The sequence below is a fragment of the Triticum aestivum genome, chromosome 3D (genome assembly GCF_018294505.1).
Source record: "Triticum aestivum cultivar Chinese Spring chromosome 3D, IWGSC CS RefSeq v2.1, whole genome shotgun sequence".
In the NCBI taxonomy this organism is placed as follows: Eukaryota; Viridiplantae; Streptophyta; class Magnoliopsida; order Poales; family Poaceae; genus Triticum; species Triticum aestivum.
In genome coordinates, this window is record NC_057802.1 from 5358160 (window position 1) to 5366314 (window position 8155).

General features: G+C 45.3%; 1 long non-coding RNA gene across 1 annotated transcript; it reads right to left on the minus strand.

The window, feature by feature from the left end:
- Window positions 1-1624: 1624 nt before the first annotated feature.
- LOC123073634 (uncharacterized) lies at window positions 1625-2968 on the minus strand. The gene is made up of 2 exons (XR_006435712.1): window positions 2832-2968; window positions 1625-2414 (listed from the first exon to the last, which is right to left on the minus strand). It is a non-coding gene; the product is annotated as an uncharacterized lncRNA (long non-coding RNA).
- Between the last annotated feature and the right edge of the window lie 5187 nt (window positions 2969-8155).

Below are 8155 nucleotides of genomic sequence, written 5' to 3' on the forward strand. Positions count from 1 at the left end.
GACGCGAGCTGGCTCGCAAAAAATGGCCGATTTGACTGTTCCTCCAGAGCCAGGCCCATGCCTTGCTTTGAGGTTCGTGCGGGCCACGAATTGTATGCGACCTAGGCAACCAAACGGGCCAGATTATTCCCACGCGGGCCTGGCCCGATCTAATGCGACCAACCAAACGCGTCCTTGGTGTAGGCACAGGCGCAACGGAGGGCACCTGTGGGGTCGGAAGCATTGATTAACTGCCTGCTTGTCTTGTCATGTAGTGGTACTACTTGACGAATATTCCAATAATTAATAAAGCCTATTCCAATAATTAATTAAGCCTTCCTTCTCTTTGATAAATGACTACTACTTAGGAGGGGGCCACAGACCTGGTGGTAGTTTCACAGGTGGGATAACGGCTGTAATGGAGGAAGCAGACGGCGTAGAAAGCGGACCCGACGCTTTTCGTTTTGGCTTTCTCTTGACTGAAAAGTAAGAAACATTTTTCCTTTGCCTTTCCCATTCTTTTCCTTCCCCGTTTGCCCAGCGTAGGGGTTGTCGTTTCTTGCTTGGATGTGGCCCTCTCCCATGGCCATGACCCATGACTCCTTTCATCTATTTTTGGGTTTCGTTTGAGATCTTTTTTCCACATTCTCAACCTATGTATGCTCAAAGAACTGGATCACGGAACTCTCAGCCCTTCGTCCAAGGCTACGAAAACGTTTCTACCCCCTTTCCCTTCCCAACGTCATCGACTATATTTCTTGCTTCTGTCTTTTTTTATTAAGGCCTTTTGGTTTCGCGAATTTGCACTTTTGCCAATGAGTGTGCAAAAGGAGTAAACGTAATCGTACACACAAAAAAAAATACTCATACTACTCCTAATGGCTGCTTTGATTCATAAGATTTTTTATAGGATTGTGATCGATGATTTTTCTTCTATGGGTGTTATTTGATTTCTAGGAATATAATCCTTGGGAATGGTTCCATCAGACCAATGAGGACACATCCCAATGGAGGAGTGGTGAAGTTCGGACTGGCTGTCTGGCTGGTTCCACTTGGTTCGCGGCGACGGCCGGGGCACTCGTCCTCTGCAGTGCGCTAGCAAAGCAGGGGTAGCGGATCTGAGCAGCGTAGTGGGCATTCCCATAGCGGGTAATTCGGCACAAACATTATGGGGCAAAGAAGCGGCGATGAGGGTGGCTGGTTGGACCATGACAACGGCAACTGCCAGTACGGTGGTGTCCCCTAGCAAAGGCAGATTGGCTCTCCTAGTGAAGACAACAGCGTGTGGATTCATCCCTTGAGTTCCTTTTAACTCTTTTTCTCCTTATTTCACTTTGATGTTGCTCGGCAGAGGCAATGTTTTATAACGTGCGAGGAGTAAAAGTGATTAAAATCAACTAACATGATTCTCACTGGTTGATGGGTATTTATACATGTTTCTGATGAGGGTGAGAGTGATTGCACAGTGCGAGACAAAACCTCAACTGCAAATGGTTGTTGCAAATGTTTATATCAGTTTACTAATTAGAGTGAACCTTCAAGTACAAGTAAGTTAGCTCAGAATAATACCATGGATAACAAATCCTCTCGATATTAGCGTGTTTGACTAAAACTGAATCCACCTAGGAATATACACACATCACCATTGAGCTATATAGTTCATTTAGGGTGGACAATTACGTGCTACACGACACTTTTTCTTACATCAAGTATAATAATTAAATTTTGCACCCTTCTAAGAAAACGATGAAATGATTAAATCATCCCGTACATTGAAGAAATATGTCTTTTATTATGCATTAATAGAGACCATCTCTAAAGAGGGGGAGCAAAAACCCTATAGCACAAGTGCACAAAAAATACTCCGCACTATTCATGGCCATTCAGAGAAAACTATAACACAACCTATTATAATGGAAGACAACGTATACATGACCAACCTTTTCAAAGATGGTCTCAGCACCATGGTGTCAAAGAAGTTTGATTCCTTTGAATTGTTGGAAGCATCGAGTACTGGTTTCCTCCTTCTGATTTCTTGTCGGCGTTTCCTTAGCGCTTCCCGGAGAGGCATGCGATACAAGTGTGTATGAACAGTTATCCCGGTTCCACCTAGATCATGCACCAAGTAAAATAGCCCAGCCTGCAAACGGCGTTCTTTGTATCTTCGAATACTTTGCCTGATAGTTTCCATTGAGCTATCGATTGCAAAGCGATGCTCTTCATAAGCTTCCCACGTAAGCATGCCGTCCCTTACGAGTTCATTGTAGTCGCCAAGCGCTGATCTAAAAAGGATGCGGTTGTATTGTTCACGGTACAACGAAGTGGTCCTGAGCATACGGTGTCGGTCACCAAACGAGGCGGTGCCGTTCTCGTCGCTGCGGCAAAGTCTAAAACTTTTTCTTCGCATCTTGAATTTTTTCCTCACATGGATTTCACTGCATAAATATAGATGATACATGAATGAAAAAAAATTGCGGGAAACATGAATTGATTATTAGGTAAGATATTCCCTCCGTTTTCTTTTATTCCGCATATAAGATTTGTGTGAAGTCAAACTTCATAATAACTTTAGTATAGTATATGTTGATATATTTTAATATAAATTTGGTGAAAATCTGTCTGACCAATTTTTTGTTAAAAAATATAGATATGTATACTATACTAAAGTTATTGTTTAGTTGACATCAGACAACTCTTATGAAGAGTAAAAAGAAACGGAGGGAATACTTCAATCAGCCTTCTATAATCCAATGATGCTCAAAGTACAATGAAGGGCAGGAGAACCAAGATCGAGTCGTGGAATTAACCCATGTTCCTCGGGAAAATTCATGTAAAAAAACTGAAGATCATACCTGACGTCTGGGTTCCTGCCCATTAGGCTGCTGCTAACAGATCGTCGGGAACGATCGATCTAGATGGTACTAGTATTTTACAGGCACGGCTGGGGGCGGAAAGCGAATCAGATTCTGGTTTACCGGCTGCCGGTATATGTACTCAGATAGTCAGCTCGGTCCTTGGCGAGTATATATACAGGAGTCCACCGTCACAGCAACCGTACACACGGAGGAATCCCTACCAATTACGCACATGAGAAGAGGCAAAACATAGTAAGCTTTTTCTTTTCTTTTTGAGGCAAGGCAAAACATACTATATGCCGCCGTCGGACCAGCATAGATCCACCAGCTTGGGCCTTTCTGCATGTGTATATGTACTCGCTCGGTTCACAGGCAGACAAAAAAACTTGTGTTGGTTAACAGTTAACGGGTTGGGTTGCTAACCGCAAAAAACGGGTTTAGGTTGCTGAACCCGATATTATTCCGGTCCTTTGGGTTACAAAATAACCCCCTGGTCAAGCCTCCGTAATTCCGTATTCTACTTTTTATTTTGAAAAATTCTGTATTTTACTGATAGAATGAAAACGTTATAATTTTATTTTACGATCGATCGAAGGTCGTGGGCTGAAATCACAACTGTCTAGCTGCCACCACTGGAGAGCCGCTCCTTCCCGCGCCATCTTCCGGCGGCTCTCCTCCATCAGCAACCAACTTTTGGTCGCGGTGGTGAGCGGGGTCGCCGGATACCGCGCGTGTAGATCGTTCTAGCTTTAGGTTTTAGGGCCCAAGAAGCTTCGGGTTTTGGATCGTTCGACGTCTCGACTTCTGCGGCGGCGACAACGATTCTGAATAAAGAAGCTCCGGATTCTTCTCCGGTGAGTCGATCGTTTCTATTGTCGGTGAAGGATCTGGAAACAGCCTGTTCAAGCGGGGATGTTGTAGCGGCGGTGGCATCCTTGTGGTGGACATGTGTCCTCGGGCTCCGTCGTTGCGACGGCGTGTGCTCCAACCTCAGCGCGGAGCTTGGGAGGTAGTCGAGGAGCGGATGCAGATTGTGGCATGCATCGACGACATTTGGAAGATGAAACGTGTGAGGGGCTCGTGGTTCGTGGATGGCAGGTATGGTTTCCTCCTCCGACGTCTTAGTCATGTAGGGGTGCCAAATCTGGAGTTCGATGGCGTGTCTGGCGTGTTGCCCCGGTTCGATTCGTTCAACGGTAATGGTTCGTCTTTGGCGAGCCACCTTGGAGGTCCGCAAAGCTGCATATCAGCGATTGAGCCGCGTCGAGCTCGGGTGAGAAGGTGATCCGTCATTTTCTCTTTCGGTGGCTGCTATGGTGGTGCCGGAGGCAGATGACGGGTGTTGGTGTCAAGCTTAGAGACATTCTGTAGTCTATTTAGTTTTGTCATGTCGGTCTTTATGTGAATTGTACTTTAATCTTTACAATATGTATGAGACACATATTACCATGAAAAAAAGACATGAGATTTTTAGGCTTTCCCATTCAACGCTTTTCCTGCCGTCCGATCTTGTACCACTAATCATGGCCTAAGGCTGGTGCCACGTCAGTCTCTGGAATTGTTTGTGGCACGTCCAACGCACACGAACGTAACCTCCACCACGAGGGTGCGAACCTATACAATTCCTTGTGCATACTCCCATCCACATAGCTCGATACATATGATTGCCTCATCATACACATCCCTTAGTATTGTCACGTTTATATCCACGACACCGCGGCCACCAATCTTCAACGTGTTCGGGATATGCACTTCTACTAGTAACTATTAGAGCATTTTTGCATCCAATTTGGGTACAATACAGATGGAAGGATGAACGAAACTCATTTTGGTTGTGATGCCAATTGAACAAATTTCCCTCACAGATGTAGAAATTATATTTCATAGCAAACCCCAAATGTATAGCTCATGAAATGGCAAAGCTTATACATGCCATGGCAAAATTTTGTACTGGGTACATCGCAAGTTCACATTTTTCCTTAATTTCTGTATGGCAATTTAATGAATTTTTAAACTTGTCACATGGCATTTTTTTACATTTTTCGTATTGTGCACATCGCAACAAAATAATGTTTTAGATGACAAATTTCCACTTATTTGGTGTCTAAGGCATTGCAATTTATGGAATTGTTGCTAAGAGTCACATGAAAAATGTAGGAAAATAGTTTTAACGCTCACAAGGCGACTCTAGGAATTTTTGTTCTCCACACATGACAAATTTTGAAAATTGTTTCTTATGGTCACTTGGCAATTCAAAATAATTTTTTTTCAAAACATGGAAAAATTACAAAATATTTTTAATGCCCACATGATAACTCTAGGTCTTTTGTCCTTGTGTCAGGTTAATCAAATCCATTCAACATAAAAGATTCTGCCATGACAAAAGACAGGGTCAATCAAATCCAGCTTGAAAGAAATATCTGGCTGGAATAAACTAAGCACCTGTGCAAGAGTATCATTCTTAGCGTGAATAATATGGTACATAGCTGGACAAAGTTCTCGGAGGTTTGCACTTCATAGCCACTTGACCTCTCAGGTCGCGCCCTGTGGTTGTGCCTGTCTTGTGAGGCTGTGTCACGTCCGATGCGCCCGCACAATAGGGACGTTGTCCGACCGCATCATTGTCACGCCAAATGTTCGGTCGCCGCTCCCACATCGTCTCCATCCCTACCAAGCTCAGTCACGTGCAAGCCACAACCACGCTGATGGCAAGGAGCAGTAGGCCGCCATGAACACTCGCGAGGCGAGCGGGAGCATGTGCACAGATTCGTGTGAGGCGAGCGCACCTCCAGTCAGTTGGCCGTGCATGGCTCCCTGGGTGCCCTCGCCGCCGCCTCGCGTCCGCTGTGCTATGCGCCGACGGAGACAGGATGAGGAGCATTATGGTCACCCATCATCAGGGTCGCTCCGCGCGTGGTCATGGCAAACTCTCGTTGTCGGCTCGGGTGCCATGGTGCAGAAGCAGACAAATGGAAAATTTTCTATGGTATATGGTTGGATCGATGCCTCCCGCGTCCGCCAAACTTTGGGGCGTCCATTTTGTGATATTGTGTTTGGATATGCCCTAAGGGCAAGGCCAATGAGTGGCCTCAAAGGTGATGCCCCATACGCCAACTAGTCTCGGATCCACTGTGGCAGCAAGACCGCTGCTTGCATGCGCTAGGTGAAGCTTGCAGAGGAGGCTGGCTCTTTAGTGGAAAAAGAAGGAAAAAGTAAGAAGAGAGATGAAAAGAAGGGGAGGAAGAAAGAAAAAGATGAACACATGGGGACCAAGGATGTGCGTGTGAGGGAGCACCACCATAGCCACCATTGGACTGAACAAATGTGAGCAATAGCTATTGGAAATATGCCCTAGAGGCAATAATAAAGTGGTTATTATTATATTTCCTTAATCATGATAACGGTTTATTATTCATGCTATAATTGTATTGATCGGAAACTTAAATACACGTGTAAATATATAAATAAATACCAAGTCCCTAGTAAGCCTCTACCAGACTAGCTCGTTGATCAAAAGATTGTTAAGGTTTCCTGATCATAGACATGAGTTGTCGTTTGATAACGGGATCACATCATTAGAATGATGTGATGGACAAGACCCATCCGTTAGCTTAGAATATGATCCTTCAGTTTATTGCTAATGCTTTCTTAATGTCAAATACATGTTCCTTCGACCATGAGACCATGCAACTTCCAGACTCCGGAGGAATGCCTTGTGTGTATCAAACATCACTTCGTAACTGAGTGATCATAAAGGTAGTCTACAGGTATCTCTGAAGGTGTCTGTTGAGTTAGCATGGATCAAGATTGGGATTTTCACTAGTAGAAAAAGGGGCTTTCGTTCGGGCCTGGCCAGCCCATTAGTCCCAGTTCTTATACGAACCTGGACCAATGGGGGCATTTGTCCCGGTTCGTGAGCCCAGGTGGCCGGCCGGGGCCTTGTGGGATTTGGTCCCGGTTCGTCTGGATCCATTTGTCCCGGTTCTAGACACGAACCGGGACCAATGTGCCTCGCTCCTGGCCCACATCCATTAGTCCCGGTTCCAGCCTCGCTCCTGGCCCACATACATTTTGGTGTCTCCGATGTGATTTCCTGTTTGAGATACATCCACAGCAGGCACCACGCTCATGCAGCCGCGATGCGATGGACGACGAGGGCAGCCGCCGTGGAGGGCGTTCCCTCCCCTCCCTCCTCGCCGCGCTCAATCCATTTTGGTTTAGTGCAGTGAGCATGGCCTGCTGGATTGATTTCTCAGTGTTGTTTGCCTTTGCCCCTGACAGACAGATACTGCTCCGTCTCTCAACTTCTGAAGCTAAAAGAGCTAAAAAAAATCGGTGAACTAGCATTGCTTTTGGAAGCCACCCACATATACTGTTTTGATTAAAATAAAATATACTACTGTACTACTAGCATTGCCTTTTCTGGCTTGGTGTCAATTGCACTTGCACGGTCCTAGTAGCATTGTTCGTGAGCTGGTCTTTGCATGGTCTGCGAGTCAACAAATGTTGACGCCTCACAGGGCACGACACTACTGTTTACAACCATTTGATCGCCAACCATGTGGATTTATCATGGAATTCTTCGTTTGTGCTTGACCAATTATTATTTTACTTCGAGATTACTACTAGAATGATATGCATCTCAATAATAGTAGTAGTGCAACTAAATGATGCATCTTATAATTACTCATGGGTACACTACAAATCATCCGAACTGCAGAGTAGTAAAACCATAATAATGTACTTCTACCATATTGATAGGGATGCAAACTGATGGGTGTTAGAGTGCCCTCTGACCCTAGCTAGTTCAAATAAATGCACTAACAATTCTAGGACAGAGTTTTTTTGGGATTTCTAGTTCATTTGATTTTTAGTTCTACCATATTGATAGGGATGTAAATAATGCACTAACAAGTCTTCTTTCCTGCGATCTACGTATGTTATTGTCTTTACTCGTGTTTATCTTGTTTGGGATGTGTGCATTAGAACTATGCAAATATTGGGTGTAAACTTTTTCCACCCTTGTCGCTTTGGTTTTATAAGATATAACCTAATCTAAAATATATATATGCCCACGAACCACTCGTGGCTCGAGTGCAACATCCGCACACTTTTCCTCCAAAGGTGGTAGTGGGTCGCGCGATGGACTCGGAGGCTGGCGGCACTCGGGCGGTGGTGGGGCTCTAGTGGCTTAGAGTGCATGAGGGCGGTGTATTGGGGTTGCGGTGGTGGCATCATGCAGTTGCACAGGGTGCAGGTGCAAGATCCAGCCCGTGCAGGCAGCGGCGGCTAGGCATGTGCGGCGGTGGCCTTCCCGGCAT